The sequence below is a fragment of the Spea bombifrons genome, chromosome 4 (assembly GCF_027358695.1).
Source record: "Spea bombifrons isolate aSpeBom1 chromosome 4, aSpeBom1.2.pri, whole genome shotgun sequence".
Classification (NCBI taxonomy): Eukaryota; Metazoa; Chordata; class Amphibia; order Anura; family Pelobatidae; genus Spea; species Spea bombifrons.
The window spans coordinates 15457583-15472904 of NC_071090.1; the positions used below are offsets into that span (position 1 = coordinate 15457583).

Sequence of the window (15322 nt, forward strand, 5' to 3'; positions counted from 1 at the left end):
GGACAGAGCGAGTTGCTGTTTGCCGAGGCGACCGGGAAATGGGACAGCTAAGTTTAAATTTATGTTTTTTGCTCCACACCCGACTTGATCTTATCTGTGGACTTATTCAGAGGACTTTGCTTCTGTTAGCCACATCCTGGGGTGTTGATCATTGCTGTTTTTTACGTTATTGAATTGTATGTTCACCCAAACTGTTTTGTGATTTTTTCACCTATCGAGGTAGTTTAACCTCAGCTAGGGCTGAGGAGGCCATTGTGTGCTACTGAAGCCTTATATATCCACATAATTGAATTAACATTAATAAACAGGTACATGTAGATGACCCAACCTTTATTCCCCTTTGGCTACTGAATATCCTCCTGGCAGTAATCCTGTTAATGGGATTTGTTAACACAATGGAGTTCCTGCTTGAGCCATGTTTGTTTGGCAGCCAGGCTGGAGCCATCTCTGTCTACCTTGGGGCCCTGTATGACAGGGCATTCTGTCACACCCCCTTTCGACCGTTAATGGTCCATCTATTGCCTGAAACAATGGCCTCCCGACTTTTAGTCGAGGCTAGGTTTTCACCACGTCAGAGCAGTAGCCCTGTCAACATGTTGACCGCGAGAGTTTTTGCTTCTTTTTTTTTTTCTCTTCTTCCTTCTCTCTTTTTCTCTTCTCTCCTCATTCTTACTCCTATTTTCTATACGACTGGGGGTCCCGATGCTTATATAGAGATATTGTGTATTTATCATTTATTTTCTGCACATGCTTCCTACCGCACTACCTTTAATCAAATCAAATGCCAGATGAGATTAAAATAATATCGCACAATGTTAGGGGCCTTAACACTCCCCAGAAACGTAGGATGTATGTGCGATTCTACCAAAAACATCATTGTAGTCATGCTTCAAGAAACACATCTACGGAAAGCTAACCTGCTCACCTACTGGAGCAGATCCTTTGGTATGCACTTTCATGCTACCCATCCGAGACAAAAAAAAATGGAGTCAGCTTTTTCTTGAGGACCTCCTTGGGATTCCAACTTCACTCCTCCAAATCGGATAAGTGGGGCAGATATATCCTGTTGACGGGGATTCTACACAATAAACCGACGTTGATCCTAAACATCTACGCACCCTCCACTAAGACTGAATCTTTTTACACCCATATCACCAACATCCTCCTGCCTTATCGTAATCAGCAAATAGTGGGAGGAGACTTCAATGCACTTTGGGATCCATACCTGGACAGGAAAGGTGACAGTCCCTTAGTACATACCCTGCAAAACACGAAACAGTTGAAAGACTTTGCAAAGACAACTGCATTAGTCAACACCTGGAGACTCCTACATCCGAAGGTGCTGGATTATTCTTTCTATTCACACCCTCACCAGTCATACTCCCGAATAGACTATATCTTTTTAAGCCAAAATATAGTTACCTCTGACATGTCAGCACAACTACACCCCATCACTTGGTCGGATCACGGCGCTGTAGAATGCACGATACATTCTGTTGATTGTAAGCCAGTCCTCAGGCAGTAGAGGCTGGATGAATTTTTGTTGACAGACCCATCACTAATAGATGAGATTAATAGAGATCTTGAAGAATATTTTTGTTTTAATGAAGCCCCTGAAGTGAATCCATAGTTGGTTTGGTTGGCCCATAAAGCTTATAAAGATTGCAGCCAGATGCAAAAAATTACACCAAGCAGCAATTAACTCACTTACAGACAAACTTGCCAAACTAGAATCTCAACACAAACAGACCCTAAATACATCGATGCTACACAACATCGTACAGACGTGGGGAGAATTAAATCTATTACTCAGCAAAGAAGTACCGTATTTGCTCGATTATAAGACGACCCTGATTATAAGACGACCCCCAAAATCTGAATATTAACTTAGGAAAAAAGAAAAAGCCTGAATATAAGACGACCCCAAAGGAAAAAAGTTTTACCAGTAAATGTTAATTCATGTAAACTATTTTTTTTAATAAAAGCTATGATTGAGAAAAATATTTTTTTTGTTTTTATTTCTTGTATTTTCCAACCTGTCCCCCAGTTACGCACATCTGCCCCCACGCTTGCCACTCCAATATGGCACTGTGGCCCATGATATGCCTTTTAACCCTCTATATGCCACTGTGCCCCATGGTATGCCTTTTGACCCCCTATGTGCCACTCTGCCTCCAGAAATGCCTTATACCCCTATATCCCATTCTGTCATTTAGGGGGTTAAAATGCATATTATGGGGCAGAGTGGCATATAGGGAGGTATAAGGCATTTCAGGAGGCAGAGTGGCATTAAGGGAGATAAAAGGCATTGTATAGAACACTCTTCCTCCAGAAATGCCTTATACCCCTATATGCCACTCTGGCATTTAGGGGGTTAAAAGGCATATTATGGGGCAGAGTGCCATATAGGGAGGTATAAGGCATTTCAGGAGGCAGAGTGCTCTATTAAATGCCCCCTTAACGCCACTCCAGAAATGCCCTATGCCCCCATTTAACACACACACACACACCCTATACCCCCATTTCACTAACACACACACACACACACTCTCTCTCTCTCTCTCTCTCTCTTACCGGTGCTTCCAGCCGGGGCAGCCGGTTGACGTCGCCTTCTGCTGCAGCCGGAAGGAGGTGGAGTTGGCAGCGGGGGTTTGTATGCGTCCGTCGCGTATACTTTCCCCGGCTGTCCCGGTGCGGGGAGCTCTGATCTCTGACAGTCGGGGAAGGTCTACGCGACGGACGCAGACAACCCCCGCTGCTAGCCACACCTCCTTCCGGCTGCAGCGGACATTGTCTACGCGGATCGCGTAGACGTCAACCCGCTGCCCCGGCAACACAGCAGGAAGCACCGGTAAGTGTGTGTATGATGGGGGGGGGCGCAGGAGGATCCAGGTCCCCTGCAGCGGTGCGGGGATCTGGATCTTAGTCTCCTAATCAGACCTCTATTTGAGGTCTGATTAGAAGACGACCCCGATTAGAAGACGAGGGGTATTTTTCAGAGCATTTGCTCTGAAAAAAACCTCGTCTTATAATCGAGCAAATACGGTATTACATTCTTAGAATCTTACAAAACAAAACTTTTTGGTAAAGCGAACAAGCCAGATACTATGTTGGCTAGACGTCTGTGGTCTAAGAGGAAGGCACAAAATATCACCAGAATAATAGACACTAATAAGAAGAATTGGGTAAATCCAGACCATATAGCTAAACAATTTGCAACCTATTACAAATCCCTATATGATGGCAACAAGGCCCCTAAGAATAACTCAGGAAAAGAACATATACAATGTTTTCTGGACACAGTGTCACTACCATACCTGTCAGAGGTCCAAATAGACTCCTTCAACAGCCTCCTCACAGAGGAAGAACTCAAAACAGCTTTATCCTCACTTAAGAACTCCAAAGCACCAGGACTTAACTGGAACGTATTATGAGAAATTTCAGCAGACCCTGAGTCCACGTCTCTTAGTGCACTTTAACAGACTTATGGATGGTGAACCTCCTGCGAAGGAAATGCTGACAGCCAAAATTATAGCTATACACAAAGAGGGTAAAGACCCATCTAAATGTGGCAGCTACCGACCCATATCTCTCATCAACGCTGACACCAAATTATATGCCAAACCTCTAGCTATAAGCCTAAATGCTATTATCTCGACACCGATACATCCAGATCAGGTCAGATTTATACCCCAAAGAGAAGCTCCGGACAATATTAGGCGCACAATTAATCTGATTGAAATAACCAAATCGACAGGTTTGACCGAATAGATTTGCAAATACAGTGGGGCAAAAAAGTATTTAGCCAGCCACCAATTGTGCAAGTTCTCCCACTTACAAAGATGAGAGAGGCCTGTAATTTTCACCATAGGTACACTACAACTATGAGAGACAGAATGAGACAACAAAGTCCATAAATCATATTGTCTGATTTTTAAAGAATGTATTTGCAAATTATGGTGGAAAATAAGTATTTGGTCAATAACAAAAGTTCATATCAATACTTTGTTATATACCCTTTGTTGGCAATGACAGAGGTCAAACGTTTTCTGTAAGTCTTCACAAGGTTTTCACACACTGTTGCTGGTATTTTGGACCATTCCTCCATGCAGATCTCCTCTAGAGCAGTGATGTTTTGGGGCTGTCGCTGGGCAACATGGACTTTCAACTCCCTCCAAAGGTTTTCTATGGGGTTGAGATCTGGAGACTGGCTAGGCCACTCCAGGACCTTGAAATGCTTCTTACGAAGCCACTCCTTCGTTGCCTGGGCGGTGTGTTTGGGATCATTGTCATGCTGAAAGACCCAGCCATGTTTTATCTTCAATGCCCTTGCTGATGGAAGGAGGTTTTCACTCAAAATCTCACGATACATGGCCCCATTCATTCATTCCTTCAGACGGATCAGTCGTCCTGGTCCCTTTGCAGAAAAACAGATGTTTCCACCCCCATGCTTCACCGTAGGTATGGTGTTCTTTGGATGCAACTCAGCATTCTATCTCCTCCAAACACGACGAGTTGAGTTTCTACCAAAAAGTTCTACCTTGGTTTCATCTGACCATATGACATTCGCCCAATCCTCTTCTGGATCATCCAAATGCTCGCTAGCAAACTTCAGACGGACCCGGACATGTACTGGCTTAAGCAGGGGGACACGTCTGGCACTGCATGATTTGAGTCCCTGGCGGCGTAGTGTGTTACTGATGGTAGCCTTTGTTACTTTGGTCCCAGCTCTCTGCAGGTCATTCACTAGGTCCCCCCGTGTGGTTCTGGGATTTTTGCTCACCGTTCTTGTGATCATTTTGACACCACGGAGTGAGATCTTGCGTGGAGCCCCAGATCGAGGCAGATTATCAGTGGTCCTGTATGTCTTCCATTTTCGAATAATTGCTCCCACAGTTGATTTCTTCACACCAAGCTGCTTGCCTATTGCAGATTCAGTCTTCCCAGCCTGGTGCAGGTCTACAATTTTGTTTCTGGTGTCCTTCGACAGCTCTTTGGTCTTGGCCATAGTGGGGTTTGGAGTGTGACTGTTTGAGGTTGTGGACAGGTGTCTTTTATACTGATAACAAGTTCAAAAAGGTGCCATTAATACAGGTAACAAGTGGAGGACAGAGGAGACTCTTAAAGAAGATGTTACAGGTCTGTGAGAGACAGATATCTTGCTTGTTTGTAGGTAACCAAATACTTATTTTACCGAGGAATTTACCAATGAATTCATTAGAAATCCTACAATGTGATTTCCTGTATTCTTTCCCCCCGTTCTGTCTCTCATAGTTGAAGTGTACCTATGGTGAAAATTACAGGTCTCTCTCATCTTTTTAAGTGGGAGAACTTGCAAAATTGGTGGCTGACTAAATACTTTTTTGCCCCACTGTATATGTGGAAAGTCCTGGAGAAATTCGGCTTTGAGGGTCGGTTCTCGAGAGGGATCCGAGCTCTATGCGACAATCCGATGGCTTTGATAGCATTGATGGGTCATGAATCTCTACCCTTCGAAATATGGAATGGAACACAGCAAGGGTGTCTGTTATCCCCTCTACTATTTGTCGCATGTCTTGAACCTTTGGTGATAGCTATAAGAGCTAACCCGGATATCACGGGAATAACAATAGACAACCGACAATACAATTTGGTACTCTTTGCAGGTTATATTTTACTTACCTTGACAAGACCCTTAATATCGCTTCCAAACCTATATTCTCAATTAAATGTGTTCTCTCAAATCTTGGGATACAAAATTAATGATTCAAAATGCGAGGCGCTAGATATGAACTTGGGAGAACTGATGGTGAAGACCATTGCCGCTAATTTTAAGTTTGCATGGAAAAAGCCATATATTACATACTTAGGCATCAACATCACCAATGATCCTAATACTCTATACCAGATGAATAACCTACCTCTCATGGCCGTACTACGCAAAGAACTAACACAATGGTCTCAATACTCCATATCCTGGCTGGGACAGATTTTATAACACTTTGTCTAGGTTACTATACCTGTTTCGTGCCCTTCCCATTCCCATTAGGAAATCAGATATTTATACCTTTCAGTCGCACATATTGCAATTAATCTGGAACTCTAAAAGAGCTAGAATCCAAAGAAGGATGATGTATATGCCAAAACACAAAGGGGGCTTGGCTGTCCCAAACCTATACTACTACTACTTAGCAGCTAGAATATCACAACTAGAAGCCTGGTCTTTCCCGGATGATACCCTGCCATGGGTCGATATAAAATGCAGCTATATCCCGCATCATCTACTCCAATTAGTCCTTTGGACAGATACCACAGGCTTCCCGAGCCCTGATATTTCGTATTCTATATGGCTAACCTTCCGACATAAACTATGACTCACAGATTGAATATCCTTTAATCTATAACCCTGCGTTCCCAGAGGGTGCAGAACCTGCTAAATTCAGATGGTGGATTGAGGCGGGATTAGCGAGAGCTGGCCAGTTGGTGCAGAGAGGCAAGGTGATTTCAACCGGTAAGTAAACTTATCTGGGGATTCCTAAAGCAGCGAGCAGATTTTATTCTGATCGCTGCTGAATCCCCAGACCTGTCATCCTGCTTCCATCCCGGGATCTCGTGTGCGGTGATCCGCTCGCGGGTCACAGAGACCCGAGCAAGAGAGCTCGGGCTCCGTCTTCGGCGGGCGTCCGCACGTACTATCCGTGGGGCCCGGAGTCCCCGATCTCCTTGCACTGGCAATCGGCAACCCGATCGCCAGTGCAGGAAGCAGGATGACAGGTCTGGGGATTCAGCAGCGATCAGAATAAAATCTGGGTGCTGCCTTAGGAATCCCCAGAGAAGTTTACTTACCGGTTCGCCGGTCTCCACTGGGGGCGCAGTCAATTCTCACAGCTGGAACCGTGAGTCAGAGGGACGTCTTAGGGCATGCCCCTGACGCACTGTTGGGGGCGTGGCTTTAGGTGGCGCCCGATTTAAAAACCCTGTAGTATTCCTCACAGTCACCCTGTTGTGGTCTATTCTCTGAGTCTGAGTTTGTACTGCTGCTAATTTGGTTGACCATTGGCTTTCCTGACTACCCTCTTGCCTGCTGATTTTGTACCTCTGCCTGAGACTCTTGTTACCGACCCCTGGCTCGTCCGACTACCCGCTTAGTGTACCTGACCCCTGGTGCGTCTGACTACCCGCATCGTGTACCTGATCCCTGGCTTGTATGACTACCCGCATCGTGTACCTGATCCTTGGCTCGTCTGACTACCTGCATCGTGTACCTGACCCCTGGCTGTTCCTATCATCTGCTGCTTGCTGCGCCTCGCTGCTTCAGCTCAGTATCTACCCTTTTCTGCTATCACTGCGGCTTCCTCACGGTTGGGATCATCCTGAGTTACCTGGTGGTTCCCTGTTCTGAAGATCTCCTGCGGTGAGTGCCTTTTGGTGCTAGCATACGTGACAACACCAAGCACATACCTCCATGGGAATTATTTATATGCCTTCAGATTAGACAATTTCTTCACGCAATGCTAAGTGGAGGGACCATGGCCGAACTGACACTGTTTGAAAGGCATTTTCTGGCCCGCTGACGTCTACAACACTCAATCTCATCACACTACAATCAATTCCTTGCGATCAAATACCCCTATAGAGCATACTGGCATAAGGAATTGAACAAAGAATTCTCCAATGAAATCTGGGACAAAGCTTAAGTCACTACACATAAAATCACCATCAATACGATTATCAAAGAAATCATTTATAAGGTTATAGCTCATTGGTATCTCTCCCCAATGAGACTATCCCATATAGTAGGCGACAGCGGAAATCGCTGTTTCAGGGGCTGTGGGATGACAGGCTCCTATTTACATGCATGGTGGTCGTGTAGTCTCGTTTCGCTGATTTGGCAAGATTGTTTCCGAAAACTATCCAAGGCTTTGAGAACAAAAATCAGTGAATCACCAGAGGAGGCTCTGCTGGTTATGGATGTAACCATGCCGGAATTATCTGTCCCCAACCAAAAGCTTATCCATAGGATCTGCGCGGCCGTTAAACAAGCCCTAGCAAGGAGATGGAAGGGGAATCCTCCTGCGACGGAAGAGATTCAATCCAATATCTGGAACCTCATCACCATGGAAAAAATAACGGCCAAACTCCACAATGAGATGCACAAATTCGATGCAATCTGGGAACCATGGCTCGCCACATTCACAAAGGCAGATGAGGCGACACCCCTGCTGCACCTTTGATGACTTCTAGTGAAACTTACCAAGAGCATCTCGATGTCCCCCCTTCTTCTCTCATCTACTCCCCCCATCCTCTGTGTGAGCTGACACTAGTATGCTCAGAATGTATGCCATGTGATATCTACCCTAGATTTTATAGAAAGGGTATATCATTTTATCTTCTTGTTATTTTCTGTTAGTTATATTTTGTATTATTAGTTATACCGTATTTGCTCGATTATAAGACGACCCTGATTATAAGACGACCCCCTAAAATCTAAATATTAATTTAGGAAAAAAAGAAAGAGCCTGAATATAAGACTACCCTATAGGGAAAAAGTTTTACTAGTAAATATTAGTTCATGTAAACTATTTTTCATATTTCATATTTAATAAATGCCAATCTGCCCCCCCCAGTTATGCACATTTGCCCCCAGAAATGCCTTATACCCCCTTATATGCTATTCTGTCTCCTTGATTTGTCAAAAACACAAGAAAAGAAAACACACACCACTGGTGTAAATTAATAAATAATACTTTCCCTAATTAGGCAGCAGCACCCAAATAAGCGTTCCTCCAACACTTAATAATCTATACAACTCTTCCAAATGGGGCGCACATCCACATAGGGGAAAAAAAGAGATTTTTGACAAAAAATAGTGTGACTCTGTATGCAAATGAGGCTTAGCAGTATTGCAAGTAAGTAGTGCACTCACATTTCCAAGGACATAAAAGCGCTCATCATAAAATATTCTTTAATTCTTTGTAGCTAAAAAATATAAAAACACAGCAGCAATGGCACAGTATCACTCGGTCATGTGGATAAGGTAAAATATTGCACTTACAACAGACGAAATGTACAAAAGCGTGTACAAGGTAATCAGCTTTTAAACCAGGCACAGGAAAGTCCACCGTCCAGCAACAGGAACTTCCCAATATCTCTCTCTCTCTCTCTCAACGCGTTTCACCGGACAACCGGCTTCCTCAGGAGATGAATCAGGATTTTCTTTTGCAGCTTGCCCGAAGATCTAACATAGACCACCTTCCTTATGACTCAACAAATCCAGATGTGGTCACATGACCAAAATACACCAATAAGATGGAATCTCCATCTTTCAGTAAAATCACATGACAATAACAAACAATTCATACCTATACAAAAAATAAAACATGTCGACTAATCCAGAAGTGTCTCAGCGCCCTACAACTCCTTGTATTCCCAGGCGGTCTCCCATCCAGGTACTAAACCAACCCAAACCTGCTTAGCTTCTGAGATCAAATTAGATCAGGCGCATTCAGGGTGATATGGCCGTACGTACAGGGTGTGCTGAGCACAACCACCGGACCGTCACCAGACAAAGTGGAGCGACATTAAGAAGATATAGGTGAATGATTTGAATAAAAAATTAAAGAGCCAAATACAATAAAAGATTATCTAGAATATAAAAATAGTACAGATAAAAAGTGGATAATCAAATGATTTAAAATTGAAAACTACTAATATCTTCATTCTACAGGTTGATCCTCAAAAAAAAGAGAAAAAACAATTGTCAATATGAGACATTTTAAAATGTATTTTAAAAAATATATAATCATTCCATCACCCGCAAACAATAGCTATATGGCTTATTTTATTATCACATAAATGCTAAAATATCCAGGTCGGTGTTGAGCCCTCCTTTTTCATGTGATTTGAACTTAAAAATCTATTCTGTCTCTTTTCGGGGTAGGGATTGAACATTGTCACCGCCCCTCCAATGTGGTGTAACTACGTCAATCCCAATTACCATAAATGACTCGTAGGAAAAATGTTGGCAAACATTGCAGTGCTTTGGAACACTATGTTTTTTGCTGTTATTTCGGATGCCACCTATATGTTCCAACGCTCTTACTCTAAGTGCCCGTGTTGTCCTCCCAATATATTGGGCCCGCACTTGACTTTTCAAGCCCACAGATGGCAATAGTTTTATTGAGTTTTCCAGTTATCACCATCCCACGTGGCTCCACAACATCCCCAAGGGCCAACTGATGCGTATGCGTCGTAATTGTACTGGGGATAAAGATTTCTGTAAACAAAGTGAGGCCCTCACCTACAAATTTCTGGAACGTAACTACCCGTAAGACCTATTAAAAGAAAGTTTTGAACAAGTCTGTGCAATGAAAAGGGATGACCTTTTGTCAAGCAAACAGAAAAAAACAGGGATTTTAATTTCTCATTTCTGACTAAATGTAACAACAAAGCACCCCAGATTAAACGTGCACTAGAGAAATGCTGGCCTATACTCAAAAGAGATGAGGTTTTGGGTAAATATATACCAGCTCGTCCCCAATTCATTTATAAAAAATCAGATAATCTAAAACAAATATTGGCTTCCAGTGTTCTTCCTAAAATTGATGCAACACCGACATTAAACTTCCTCAGCAATAGAGGTACAGGTTATTACAAGTGTGGTAAATCTAAACTCTGCAAATCTTGTAAATTCAGCCGAAAAAAACTGTAAACTTCACGTGTAAAAACTGGCATTACATATAATATTAGAAAATTCATACATTGCAGTTCCACAAATGTAATATATCTGTTACAATGCAAGTGCGGGGCCAATATATTGGGAGGACAACACGAGCACTTAGAGTAAGAGCGTTGGAACATATAGGTGGTATCTGAAACAACAGGTTGCCAACATTTTTCCTACGAGTCATTTATGGTAATTAGGATTGTCGTAGTCACACCACATTGGAGGGGCGGTGACAATGTTCAATCCCTATCCCGAAAAGAGACAGAATGGATTTTTAAGTTCAAATCACATGAAAAAGGAGGGCTCAACACCAACCTGAATATTTTAGCATTTATGTGATAATAAAATAAGCCATATAGCTATTGTTTGCTGGTGATGGAATGAATATATATTTTTTAAAATACAATTTAAAATGTTTCATATTGACAATTGTTCTTTCTCTTTTTCTTGAGGATCAACCTGTAGAATGAAGATATTAGTTGTTTTCAATTTTAAATCATTTTATTATCCACTTTTTATCTGTACTATTTTTATATTCTAGATAATCTTTTATTGTATTTGGCTCTTTTATTTTTTATTCAAATCGTTCAGATCACTTGTAAGTGACATGTATGTAGCTAGTGTGTACCGTGCACTGCCAACCAACCAACACCTAACCCACCAAGTAACGACACGGAGACATGATTTGGGTAAAACAGGCCACAGCATATTTTATTTAACAATAACCACAAACCACACTGTGTTGGCCTAAATCACCATATATCAATAACCGTAACTTTACAATATACCATCAACAAATAAATATAAATACAAATATACATAATTAACATATCTGCATACATGACCAAGACAGGAACAAATTAACCACGTCCTTGCCGGCCGCTCACCACTGTACACTCCAACACAGATGCTCACCTCCCCCCTCGTCCAAATAAAACTGACAGCTACTTTCCGCTGTCCCAAAACCAATGCTAACCACCAGCCGTCCATAAGCTCAGTGGGCACCTCCAATAAACACCAGAGGTCAGGGGAGGATTGAGCCTTCCTTTACACCATCATCCAGGGTTTTTTACAGTAAGGACAATAAGGATGTGGAATTCTCTGCCTGCAGAGGTAGTTTTATCAGAGTCTGTACAGACGTTTAAACTGCAACTGGATGGATACCTAGAAAAACATAATATTCGGGGATATAATCTTTAATTATGGGGAAACAGCTTATTGATCCAAGGAGAAATCTGACTGCCATTTTGGGGTCAAGAAGGAATTTTTTTCCCTGGTTAGTGCAAAATTGGAAAGAGCGAAGCCGGGGTTTTTTGCCTTCTTTTGGATCAAACAGCAATAAATTAACAGATATAGGAAAGGGGTTAACACTGCACGATCGTTCTTAATTGAGCAATCGGGCAGCAGGGAAGAGTTGGGACTGGAAGAACCCTTTTTCTCTGTCCCTGAAGCTGCCTCTGAAGGAGTCTCTTTGATCACTCCTGTAGGAGTGATCAAAGGGCTTGTCGGGGGGTCTTTTTTGCTGTTGCTAGCCTGCCTGAGCTTCCAGGCAGGCTGCCAGCAGCAGAGCCCTGTACAAAACAGGTATTAACCCCTAAAATGAAGGGGTTAACGCTGCACTGTCGCTCTCATCCAGCGATCAGGCAGCAGGGGAATGTTGTGACACTTGTGTGGGGACCCAATCAACAAACAACCCCCTTCCTTAAAGCGATTGCCGTTTTTCCGGTGATTGCGTTTTGAGCCTACAGAATCGCTCCGTGGGAGTGATCGAAGGCTCTGGGGGAGGCTCGGTGGGGGCTGTGCTGGTCATGTCCACATGAAGTACCAGGTATGTCTGCAGTCGTGAAGGGGTTAAGAGCAGATGTGAGGGTGGAGTTATAGAAAGAGGTAGAGTTTGAGATAGGAGAGAGTAGAGGGAGTAAATCGTTTGAGAATTTCTGAAGGTTAATAGAGCTTCCTTTTCTGCTCTCTATCCTTGCCTCCTACTCACTCCCTTGCACTCCAACCTCGCCTAACCAGAGACCTCAGTCAACTGGGATGTTGAAGTCAAGAAAGATGTTAGCCAAGCCAGGGGAATGGTATATGACAGCAATGCATAAGGAAATGGGATTAAATAGTCGGATAGCATTGAATTCAAATGAGAAGTACATGTTGGGGAGAGTAGGAAGCCTACCCCACCACCCTTCCTGTCATCAGGTCTGGGAGTGTGAGTGAGGTGGAGGCCACCATAGGAGACAGCAGCAGGAAAAGCAGTGTGACAAGAGGTTAGCAGCAAAATTCGGGGCGCATGTGTACATAGAAAAAAGAAATAATCTGATAGTGTAATATTGTCAAAAACAATAAGATATGTTGAAGGTGTAAAATGCACTCACAAACAGTGCCAGCACAACAGGCTCGTCTGAGGTATGAAGACTGTTCTTTATTCTTTAAAATCTCTAAGAGCATAAAATAAAGAAAACAACCATATGGTGCAGTATCTTCCTTAATAGTATGTGCGCAAGTTAAAAAAGCACTTACAGGATGGTTGAATTCAAGTCGCTATTCAAAATAAATGTCCATTGAAGTGGATCAGGAACATGCAGATTAAAAAACTTCTCAACGCGTTTCGCCGCTCACTGGGCTTCCTCAGGAGAAATAAATATCAATTGATGTCATCCGCTATGATAATCCGCAATCGTGGTGAGTAAAAATAGAAGGGGAGCGCCGAGAGGAGCGTTTTGGTTGGGCTGCGGCAGTGATACATTAGAGAAGTATTTTTTGGTTCCTATTCTTTTACCATCACCTTACACGTGTTTTTTGGGTGTTTTTAGTTTTTCGTTTGACAAGAGGTTAGCCAGGTTTTAGTTAGAGCGAGAAGGTGCAGGGAACGAGAGGCAAAGTGGTAAGGCTGTTTGTTACATACAGAACATGCGTTCTAGAGTGAAAAGGTAAAAGGGGGTAGGAGGAGCGGTAGGGAAAGGGGACAATATTATTACATTTTCTGTAATGTTGACTGGGAGAGGATAGGGAAGCGGGTAATAAAGAAGGGCCAGGATTTGGGGAAATATCCCCAACTGCTAAAAGAAGAAGGGAGAGTGAGAAAAGGTGGGGATAGGACTGCTGGGATTGAGTGGAGGTGGGGGAAAGAGAGGGGGTGAAGTTAAAAGAGTGCCTGGGATGAGAGAAGGGGAGATGAAAGTAATACGGGAGCAATACAGACATAGTGTGGCGGTGCTGGTGGCTGGAGAGGATTGTGAATATAGTAATTGGAGACAGATCACCATGGGAATTGAATAGTGGTGGAGCACACAATAAACAGTAGGCAGCACTTGATGACTGCCTACTGCCGGACCAGCAAAGGTTAACAGTTAACAGGGTGTAGTGTCTGTCACGGCAACCCCCTTGAGGCTATATGGGGGTAGGTTTGAGTTTGGGAGGGAGGCCATGACGGATTCATGGAGTGACTCCATACCTGCCTGCTCATCACCTCTTTTGTCTTTCGGCCCATCTGGTCTTCCCTAACTAGACTCCCATGGACTAGACAGCTATGTGGGCTCTACATTGGCCGGAAACGCTCCATGCACCTATTATAATGTGGTCCATACCTTTATTCCCATTTTTTTTTCCCAGGATTGTGTGTATAAATATCTGTGCTGTTCCCAATAAAGTAAGTTCCTGTTTTACCTCAAAACAAGTTCTGCCTTATTGTCGGGATAAGTTTCTGTGCTGTCCTTGTCAGGACAGTAAAGCATTATATTACCATGTTACAATGCCACTGAGGAGGTTCCTGAGGAGCAGTGCTGTCTTTAATTCCAGTTCCACCTGACGAATGAAGTCTTGTAATTCCTGGTGGCTATGGGCAGAAGGAAGCACGTCTACCCACGTGGGTGTACCCAGTCAGGGTACAGGTCAGTCTTGTCACAGTGTCTTTTACTAGCCTGTCTTACCTTGTCAGCACGGGTCCTTTGGGTATCCCTTAATCGGCCTTTGGACATCATTGGTTAAATTCAGCTTCAGTCCACTGCTGCTATTGGATATAGGTGCCATTCATTCAGAACAAGAGTGAGCGATCTCTGATCACCTCTTTTTCTCAATTCACAGTTTATTAAAAGTATACATAAAAAGATACACCACATAGAGCAAATACAGCATGCAGTACAGAAGATTGGTGCAAATACAGCATGCAGTACAGAAGATTGGTGCGAGGAGCATAACGTACAGATAAAGTGACAATTAGGCATCCCTGAAATGGTTCAGTAGTACAAGAGGCAGGTAACCTCATACCTAGTGGTGAATCAGCGAATGGGACGACTGGAGGAATTGAGAGAGGAATAGCACGGAACCGAGCCAAACAAACAGAGCCAAACAATAAGAAAGTGGACGTGTTGTAGGGACCAAGAGAGTATTATGCTGCAGAGGCAGACATTGTCATAGTAGACACCGAGGAGGGGGAAAAAACACACAGTTATACACAGCAGAGATCCGAGAGGTAAATCAACAGGGATCCAGGGCCGGCGGAGTTCCAGGGAAACCCGGTAAAACCCTCCGAAAGGTAGGGGACGTAAGGAACTCCCTCCACGGCAGCCATTTCAGGCCGTTCTTATACCCTAAGCCCCTAGAGGACCACACCAAATCCTC

General features: G+C 43.4%; 1 pseudogene; it reads right to left on the reverse strand.

The window, feature by feature from the left end:
• Window positions 1–9387: 9387 nt before the first annotated feature.
• Window positions 9388–9506, reverse strand: LOC128492995 (uncharacterized; annotated as a pseudogene).
• Between the last annotated feature and the right edge of the window lie 5816 nt (window positions 9507–15322).